The sequence below is a fragment of the Arachis hypogaea genome, chromosome 5, assembly GCF_003086295.3.
Source record: "Arachis hypogaea cultivar Tifrunner chromosome 5, arahy.Tifrunner.gnm2.J5K5, whole genome shotgun sequence".
Lineage (NCBI taxonomy): Eukaryota > Viridiplantae > Streptophyta > Magnoliopsida > Fabales > Fabaceae > Arachis > Arachis hypogaea.
In genome coordinates, this window is record NC_092040.1 from 74,895,250 (window position 1) to 74,906,081 (window position 10,832).

At 36.7% G+C, this 10,832-nt stretch overlaps 1 non-coding gene across 1 annotated transcript; it reads left to right on the forward strand.

The window, feature by feature from the left end:
• The first annotated feature begins 546 nt into the window (after nt 1-546).
• On the forward strand, nt 547-650 carry LOC112804620 (small nucleolar RNA R71). The gene has a single exon (XR_003203234.1). It is a non-coding gene; the product is annotated as a small nucleolar RNA R71 (small nucleolar RNA).
• Nucleotides 651-10,832: the final 10,182 nt, after the last annotated feature.

The following is a 10,832-nucleotide window of genomic DNA, read 5'->3' on the forward strand; positions in this document are numbered from 1 at the left end:
TCTGTCTGTTGCTGAGAAGATGATGGATATGGCTTGCTATTGCCTAGCCTATTGCGTCCACCATTGTTAAAGCCTTGTTGAGGCTTTTGTTGATCCTTCCAGGAGAAATTTGGATGATTTCTCCATGATGGGTTATAGGTATTTCCATATGGTTCACCCAGATAATTAACCTCTGCCATGGCAGGGTTCTCAGGATCATAAGCTTCTTCAGAAGCTACCTCTCTAGTACTGTTGGATGCATGTTGCAATCCCTTCAGATTTTGAGAGATCATGTTGACCTGCTGAGTCAACACTTTGTTCTGAACCAGTATGGCATTCAAAGCATCAATTTCAAGAACTCCCTTCTTCTGAGGGACCCCATTATTCACGGAATTCCTCTCAGAGGTATACATGAACTGGTTGTTTGCAACCATGTCAATGAGTTCTTGAGCCTCTTCAGGCGTTTTCTTTAGGTGAATAGATCCACCTGCAGAATGGTCCAGTGACATTTTCAAAAATTCAGAGAGACCATAATAGAATATATCTAATAGGGTCCATTCTGAAAACATGTCAGATGGACATCTCTTGGTCAGCTGCTTGTATCTTTCCCAAGCTTCATAGAGGGATTCACCATCTTTTTGTTTGAAAGTTTGAACATCCACTCTCAGCTTGCTCAGCTTTTGAGGAGGAAAGAATTTATCTAAGAAGGCAGTGACCAGCTTATCCCAGGAGTCCAGGCTATCCTTAGGTTGTGAATCCAACCATATTCTAGCTCTGTCTCTTACAGCAAAAGGGAAAAGCATGAGTCTGTAGACTTCAGGATCAACTCCATTCGTCTTTACAGTATCACAGACTTGCAAGAATTCAGTTAAGAACTGATAAGGATATTCAGATGGAAGTCCATAAAACTTGCAGTTTTGTTGCATCAAAGCAACTAGTTGAGGCCTAAGCTCAAAGTTATTGGCTCCAATGGCAGGAATGGAGATGCTTCTTCCGTCAAATTTGGATGTTGGCTTTGTGAAGTCACCAAGCATTCTCCTTGCATTATTATTATTATTATTTTCGGCCATCTCCTTCTCTTGTTCGAAAATTTCTGAAAGGTTGCTTCTGGATTGTTGTAATTTAGCTTCTCTTAATTTTCTCTTCAGAGTCCTTTCAGGTTCTGGATCAACTTCAACAAGAGTGCCCTTTTCCTTGTTCCTGCTCATAAGAAAGAGAAGAAAACAAGAAAAGAAAGAGGAATACTCTATGTCACAGTATAGAGATTCCTTTATGTTAGTAGAAGAAGAAAGGGGTAGAGTGAAGAAGAAACACAACTGTGAGGATGGCAGAGATGTGAGATGAGATGTTAGGATGTGAATGAAGAGAGGTGAAGAGAAGTGTTAGTAATTAAATAATTAAATAGAAGAAGAAAAGAGAAAGGAATTTTCGAAAATAATTTTGAAAAAATGGTTAGTGATTTTCGAAAATTAAAGATAAGATGAGATTAAAATTAGAATTTAAAACAATTAAAAAGAATTTTTGAAAAAGAGGGGGAGAATTTTCGAAAATTTAGAGAGGGAAAAGTAGTTAGGTGGTTTTGAAAAAGATAAGAAACAAACAAGGAGTTAGTTAGTTGATTGAAAAAGATTTGAAATCAAATTTTGAAAAAGATAAGAAGATAGGAGGTTAGATAAGATATTTTGAAATCAAATTTTGAAAAAGATAAAATTTTTGAAAAAGATAAGATAAAAGATAAAAAGATATATTTGAAAAAGATATTTTGAAAAAGATTTAATTTTAAAATTGACTTAACTAACAAGAAACTACAAGATAAGATTCTAGAACTTAAAGATTGAACCTTTCTTAACAAGAAAGTAACAAACTTCAAATTTTTGAACCAATCACATTAATTGTTAGCTAATTTTTGAAAATTTGATAAAAAGATAAGAAAAAGATTTTGAAAATATTTTGAAAAAGATTTTTTTGAAATTTTCGAAATATATATAAAAAAAATGAAAAAGATATGATTTTTGAAAAAGATTTTGAAAAGATAAGATTTTTAAAATTGAAATTTTGACTTGACTTGTAAGAAACAACTAATTTTTAAAAAATTTTTGACCAAGTCAACCCAAAATTTCGAAATTTTAGAGGAAAATAAGGAAAAGATATTTTTGATTTTTGAATATTGAATGAAAAACACAAAAATGACCCAAAACATGAAAATTTTGGATCAAGACACAAGATGCATGCAAGAATGCTATGAATGTCAAGATGAACACCAAGAACACTATGAAGATCATGATGAACATCAAGAACATAATTTTGAAAAATTTTTGATGCAAAGAAAACATGCAAGACACCAAACTTAGAAATCTTTAATACATGGAAAATATGAATGCAAAGATGCACATGAGAAACAAGAAAAGACACAAAACAAGAAATCATCAAGATCAAACAAGAAGACTTGTCAAGAACAACTTGAAGATCATGAAGAACACTATGAATGCATGAGATTTTCGAAAAAATGCAAGAAAAATTTTAAAAGCATGCAATTGACACCAAACTTAAAAATTAACACAATACTCAAACAAGAAACACAAAATATTTTTTGATTTTTATGATTTTCTAATTTTTTTGTATTTTTATTAATTTTTTTTCGAAAAACATTTTTGGAAAAAACGAAAAATAAAAGAAAAATTTTTGAAAAAGATTTTTGAAAAGAAAATTACCTAATCTGAGCAACAAGATGAACCGTCAGTTGTCCATACTCGAACAATCCCCGGCAACGGCGCCAAAAACTTGGTGGACGAAATTGTGATCACTTGTATGTATTTATAAAAGATGTATACTCTGAGGGCATTGTTTATTTTCTTCACAATCTCGTTCAACTAACCAGCAAGTGTACTGGGTCGTCCAAGTAATAACCTTACGTGAGTAAGGGTCGAATCCACAGACATTGTTGGTATGAAGCAAGCTATGGTCACCTTGCAAATCTCAGTTAGGCAGATTAAAGAGGAATTGTAATTATAATAAATAAAAAGGAATAATAAAAGGGATAGAAGACTTATGCAGATTCATTGGTAGGAATTTCAGATAAGCGGATGGAGATGCTGTAGAGCTCTTGGATGCCTGCTCTCCTACTCCTTCTACTCAATCCTTCTTACTCCTTTCCATGGCAAGCTTTGTATAGGGGTTCACCATCAACTGTGGCTACTTTCATTCCTCACGGGGAAATAACCTGTGCGGCTGTCACTCGCACAGCTAACCAGTCTGGAGGCATCACCCATGGCTGATGGCTACATCCTATCCTCGCAGTGAAAACTATGCTAACGCACTCTGTCACAGTACGGCTAATCACCGGTTGGTTCCCGCTCCTACTGGAATAGAATCCCTCTTTTGCGTCTGTCACCAACCCCCAGCAGGTTAAAGTTTGAAGCACGTCACGGTCATTCATGATCGGAATCCTACTCGGAACACCACAGACAAGGTTGGACTTTCCGGACTCCCAGGATCCTACTCGGAACACCACAGACAAGGTTGGACTTTCCGGATCCAGATGAATGCCGCCAACTATCTAACTTATACCACGAAGATTCTGTTGGGGAATCTAAGAGATACGCATTCAAGCTCTGTTGCATGTAGAACGTAAGTGGTTGTCAATCACGCACATTCGTAATTGAGAATGATAATGAGGGTAATTTGACTCATAACATTCATCATATTCTTGGGTACGAATGAATATCTTGGAATAAGAATAAGAGAGAATTGAATAAAAGAAGATAGAATTTCATTAATACTTGAGGTACAGCAGAGCTCCACACCCTTAATCTATGGTGTGCAGAAACTCCACCGTTGAAAATACATAAGCAAAGAGTTCAGGCATGGCCGAATGGCCAGCCCTCTCTAACGTGATCAAGTGACCGAATAATGAAAGACTTAAAGTGGTCAAAAGATGTCTAATACAATAGATAAATGTCCTATATATACTAGACTAGCTTCTAGGGTTTACATGAGTAAGTAATTGATGCATAAATCCACTTCCGGGGCCCACTTGGTGTGTGCTTGGGCTGAGCTTGATGAATTCACGTGCTAAGGCATATCTTGGCGTTGAACTCTGAGTTATGACGTGTTTTGGGCGTTCAACTCCGGATCATGACGTTTTTCTGGCGTTTAACTTCAGACAGCAGCGTGTACTTGGCGTTCAACGCCATGTTACGTCGTCATTCTTCGAATAAAGTATGGACTATTATATATTGCTGGAAAGCCCTGGATGTCTACTTTCCAACGCCGTTGAGAGCGCGCCAATTGGAGTTCTGTAGCTCCAGAAAATCCATGTCGAGTGCAGGGAGGTCAGATTCCAACAGCATCAGCAGTCCTTTTGTCAGCCTTCTTCAGAGTTTTGCTCAAATCCCTCAATTTCAGTCAGAATTTACCTGAAATCACAGAAAAACACACAAACTCATAGTAAAGTCCAGAAATGTGAATTTAGCATAAAAACTAATGAAAACATCCCTAAAAGTAGCTTAAACTTACTAAAAACTATATGAAAACAATGCCAAAGAGCGTATAAATTATCCGCTCATCAGCCGGCCAGATGCATCTTACTGGCGTTGAATGCCAGTCTGCGCTACCTCCAGGGTGAAAAAATTTTTTCTTCTGTTTTTGACTCTGTTTTTAATTTTTTTGAATTTTTTCGTGACTCCTCATGATCATGTACCTAATTAAACACAAAAATAACAAAGAAACAAAATAAAATAAAATTAGATAAATAAAATTGGGTTGCCTCCCAACAAGCGCTTCTTTAATGTCAATAGCTTGACAGTGACTGTCATGGAGCCACAAGGTGATCAGGTCAATTTTAGTGTGTAGTCCCAACACCAAACTTAGAGTTTGGATATGGGGTTTGGACACCAAACTTAGAGTTTGGTTGTGGCCTCACAACACCAAACTTAGAGTTTGACTGTGTGAGCTCTTCTTGACTCTGAACTGAGAGAAGCTCTTCCTGCTTACTCTCTTCTGTCACAGAGGGATGGCCATGTGCCTTAAACACAAGGTAGTCCCCATTTAATTGAAGGACTAACTCACCTCTGTTGACATCTATCACAGCTTCTGCTGTGGCTAGGAAAGGTCTTCCTAGGATGATGCATTCATCATCTTCCTTCCTAGTGTCTAGGATTATGAAATCAGCAGGGATGTAAAGGTCTTCAACCTTTACTAGCACGTCTTCTACTATTCCATAAGCTTGTCTCAATGACTTATCTGCCAATTGCAATGAGAACAAGGCAGGTTGTACCTCAATGATCCCCAGCTTCTCCATTACAGAGAGTGGCATAAGATTTATCCCTGACCCCAGTTCACATAGAGCTTTTTCAAAGCTCATGGTGCCAATGGTACAAGGTATTAAGAACTTGCCAGGATCTTGTTTCTTTTGAGGTAGAGTTTTCTGAATCCAGGTATCTAGTTCACTAATGAGCAAGGGAGATTCACTTTCCCAAGTCTCATTACCAAACAGCTTGGCATTTAGCTTCATGATAGCTCCTAAATATTGAGCAACTTGCTCTCCAGTCACATCTTCATCCTCTTCAGAGGAAGAATAGTCTTCAGAGCTCATGAATGGCAGAAGGAGATTTAATGGAATCTCTATGGTCTCTATATGAGCCTCAGATTCCTCTGGATCCTTAATAGGAAACTCCTTCTTGCTTGAAGGACGTCCCAGGAGGTCTTCCTCACTAGGATTTTCGTCCTCCTCCTCCTTAGTGCATTCGGCCACTTTGATTAAATCAATGGCCTTGCACTCTCCTTTTGGATTCTCTTCTGTATTACTTGGGAGAATACTAGGAGGAGTATCAATGACTTTCTTACTCAGCTGGCCCACTTGTGCCTCCAAATTTCTAATGGAGGATCTTGTTTCATTCATGAAACTGAAAGTGGCCTTTGACAGATCAGAGACTATATTGGCTAAATTAGAAGTGTTTTGTTCAGAATTCTCTGTCTGTTGCTGAGAAAATGATGGATATGGTTTACTATTACTCAGCCTGTTGCGTCCACCATTGTTAAAGCCTTGTTGAGGCTTTTATTGATCCTTCCAGGAGAAATTTGGATGATTTCTCCATGATGGGTTATAAGTGTTTCCATAAGGTTCACCCATGTAATTAACCTCTGCCATGGCAGGGTTCTCAGGATCATAAGCTTCTTCAGAAGCTGCCTCTCTAGTACTGTTGGATGCATGTTGCAATCCATTCAGATTTTGAGAGATTATGTTGACCTGTTGAGTCAACATCTTGTTCTGAGCCAATATGGCATTCAGAGCATCAATTTCAAGAACTCCTTTCTTCTGAGGTATCCCACTATTCACGGAATTCCTCTCAGAGGTATACATGAACTGGTTGTTTGCAACCATGTCAATGAGTTCTTGAGCCTCTTCAGGCGTTTTCTTCAGGTGAATAGATCCACCTGCAGAATGGTCCAATGACATTTTCGAAAATTCAGAGAGACCATAATAGAATATATCTAATAGGGTCCATTCTGAAAACATGTCAGATGGACATCTTTTGGTCAGCTGCTTGTATCTTTCCCAAGCTTCATAGAGGGATTCACCATCTTTTTGTTTGAAGGTTTGAACATCCACTCTCAGCTTGCTCAGCTTTTGAGGAGGGAAGAACTTATCTAAGAAAGCAGTGACCAGCTTATCCCAGGAGTCCAGGCTATCCTTAGGTTGTGAATCCAACCATATTCTAGCTCTGTCTCTTACAGTAAAAGGGAAAAGCATGAGTGTGTAGACTTCAGGATTAACTCCATTCGTTTTTACAGTCTCACAGATCTGCAAGAACTCAGTTAAAAACTGATAAGGATCTTCAGATGGAAGTCCATAAAACTTGCAGTTTTGTTGCATTAATGCAACTAGTTGAGGCTTAAGCTCAAAGTTATTGGCTCCAATGGCAGGAATGGAGATGCTTCTTCCATCAAACTTGGACGTTGGCTTTGTGAAGTCACCAAGCATTCTCCTTGCATTATTATTATTATTATTATTTTCGGCTGCCATGTCCTTCTCTTGTTCGAAAATTTCTGAAAGGTTATTTATGGATTGTTGTAATTTAGCTTCTCTTAATTTTCTCTTCAGAGTCCTTTCAGGTTCTGGATCAACTTCAACAAGAGTGCCCTTTTCCCTGTTCCTGCTCATATGAAAGAGAAGAAAACAAGAAAAGAAAGAGGAATCCTCTATGTCACAGTATAGAGATTCCCTTATGTTAGTAGAAGAAGAAGGGGGTAGAAGAATGAAGAAGGATGAATTCGGATTTTTGGATGAAGAGAGGTGAAGAGAAGTGTTAGTAATTAAATAATTAAATAAAAGAAGAAAAGAGAAGGAGAAATTCGAAAATAATTTTGAAAAAGAGGATAGTAATTTTCGAAAATTAAAGATAAGATGAGATTAAAATTAAAATTTAAAACAGTTAATTAATTAAAAAGAAATTTTGAAAAAGGGATGAGATATTTTCGAAAATTAGAGAGGGAGAAGTAGTTAGGTGGTTTTGAAAAAGATAAGAAACAAACAAAAAGTTAGTTAGTTGATTGAAAAAGATTTGAAATCAAATTTTCAAAAGATAAGAAGATAAGAAGTTAGATAAGATATTTTGAAATCAAATTTTTAAAAAAAGATAAAATTTTTGAAAAAGATAAGATAAAAGATAAAAAGATATATTTGAAAAAGATATTTTGAAAAAGATTTAATTTTTTTTAAAAAAATATTTAACTAACAAGAAACTACAAGATAAGATTCTAGAACTTAAAGATTGAACCTTTCTTAACAAGAAAGTAACAAACTTCAAATTTTTGAACCAATCACATTACTTGTTAGCTAATTTTCGAAAATTTGATGTAAAAGATAAGAAAAAGATTTTGAAAATATTTTGAAAAAATAATTTTGAAATTTTCGAAAATTATAAAAAAAAAATGAAAAAGATATGATTTTTGAAAAAGATTTTGAAAAGGTAAGATTTTTAAAATTGAAATTTTGACTTGACTTGTAAGAAACAACTAATTTTAAAAATTTTTGACCAAGTCAACCCAAAATTTCGAAAATTTGGAGGAAAATAAGGAAAAGATATTTTTTTTTTTATTTTTTTTTTGAATTTTTAATTATGAAAGAGAAAAACAACAAAAATATTCAATGCATGAAATTTTTAGATCAAAACAATGAATGCATGCAAGAATGCTATGAATGTCAAGATGAACACCAAGAACACTTTGAAGATCATGATGAACATCAAGAACATAATTTTGAAAAATTTTTAATGCAAAGAAAACATGCAAGACACCAAACTTAGAAATCTTTAATGCATGGAAAATATGAATGCAAAGATGCACATGAAAAACAACAAACAACACAAAACAAGAATTCATCAAGATCAAACAAGAAGACTTGTCAAGAACAACTTGAAGATCATGAAGAACACTATGAATGCATGAAATTTTCGAAAAATGCAAGAAAAAATTTGAAAGCATGCAATTGACACCAAACTTAAAAATTAACACAAGACTCAAACAAGAAACACAAAATATTTTTTTGATTTTTATGATTTTCTAATTTTTTTGTATTTTTATTATTATTTTTTTTTTTCGAAAATATTTTTGGAAAAACGAAAAATAAAAGAAAAAATTTTGAAAAAGATTTTTGAAAAGAAAATTACCTAATCTGAGCAACAAGATGAACCGTCAGTTGTCCATACTCGAACAATCCCCCGCAACGGCGCCAAAAACTTGGTGGACGAAATTGTGATTATCAATATTGGCTCTTTGGCATATACACAAAAACTATTGTGGCTCTTGGTTAAATTCACAACTCCGTTCAACTAACCAGCAAGTGTACTGGGTCGTCCAAGTAATAAACCTTACGTGAGTAAGGGTCGATCCCACAGAGATTGTTGGTATGAAGCAAGCTATGGCCACCTTTGTAAATCTCCGTCAGGCAGGTTAAAATGGTTTATGGGTTTTCGAAAATAAAGATAAGAAAATAGAAATAATAAAAGAGATAGAAGACTTATGCAGATTCATTGATGAGAATTTCAGATAAGCGAATGGAGATGCTGTATGGCCCAAGGACGCCTGCTCTCCTACTGCTTCTACTCAATCCTTCTTACTCCTTTCCATGGCAAGCTTTGTATAGGGGTTCACCATCAGCTGTGGCTACTTTCAATCCTCTCGGGAAAATGATCCTATGCGGCTGTCACTCGCACGGCTAATCGTCTGGAGGCATCACCCATGGTTGATGGCTAAATCCCATCCTCGTAGTGAAAACTAATGCTCACGCACTCTGTCACAGTACGGCTAATCACTGGTTGGTTCCCGCTCCTACTGGAATAGAATCCCTTGATTCTTTTGCGTCTGTCACTAACGCCCAGCACTTGCAAGTTTGAAGCACGTCACAGTCATTCATTACCGGAATCCTACTCGGAATACCACAGACAAGGTGAGACTTTCCGGATTCCCAGGATCCTACTCGGAATACCACAGACAAGGTGAGACTTTTCGGATCCTCATAAATGCCGCCATCTATCTAGCTTATACCACGAAGATTCTGTTGGGGAATCTAAGAGATACGCATTCAAGCTATGTTGCATGTAAAACGGAAGTGGTTGTCAATCACGCGCGTTCATAAGTGAGAATGATAATGAGGGTTACTTATCATCACATTCATCATGTTCTTGGGTACGAATGAATATCTTGGAATAAGAATAAGAGAGATTTGAATAAAAGAAAATAGAATTTCATTAATACTTGAGGTACAGCAGAGCTCCACACCCTTAATCTATGGTGTGCAGAAACTCCACCGTTGAAAATACATAGGTAAAAGAGGTTCAGGCATGGCCGAATGGCCAGCCCCCCTAACGTGATCAATGATCTCTTAGGATGAAGAATAAAACAAAACTGAGACCAAAGATGTCTAATACAATAGATAAATGTCCTATATATACTAGACTAGCTACTAGGGTTTACATGAGTAAGTATTTGATGCATAAATCCACTTCCGGGGCCCACTTGGTGTATGCTTGGGCTGAGCTTGATCAATCCACGAGCTGAGGCTTTTCTTGGAGTTGAACTCCGAGTTTTGACGTGTTTTGGGCGTTCAACTCCGGATCATGACGTTTTTCTGGCGTTTAACTCCAGACAGCAGCTTGTACTTGGCGTTCAACGCCAAGTTACGTCGTCATTCTTCGAATAAAGTATGGACTATTATATATTGCTGGAAAGCTCTGGATGTCTACTTTCCAACGCTGTTGAGAGCGCGCCATTTGGAGTTCTGTAGCTCCAGAAAATCCATTTCGAGTGCAGGGAGTTCAGATTCCAACAACATCAGCAGTCCTTTTGTCAGCCTTCTTCAGAGTTTTGCTCAAATCCCTCAATTTCAGTCAGAATTTACCTGAAATCTCAGAAAAACACACAAACTCATAGTAAAGTCCAGAAATGTGAATTTAACATAAAAACTAATGAAAACATCCCTAAAAGTAGCTCAAACTTACTAAAAACTATATAAAAACAATGCCAAAAAGCGTATAAATTATCCGCTCATCAGGTATCATATCATCATCATGGCTAGGAACATCCGCCAGTGATGCCATGCTGGTAATCAAGACAGGAAAAGGAAGGAGGCCACGAATATGGGCTCGCCACATACACTGCCGAATAAGTCAAGGAAAATAAACCTCCTTTCCCTCTATAACACAACCAATCAAAAGGAGCATCTCCATAGGGATCTCAGAAAAGTGAGTGGTGGGTAAGACATAGTGGGCAAATATCATTTGCCAAGTCTTGGCCTCTCTAGTCAGATGAGCAAAGAGCATCCCTTTAGGCTTAGTGTTGTTCGCATCCATGAC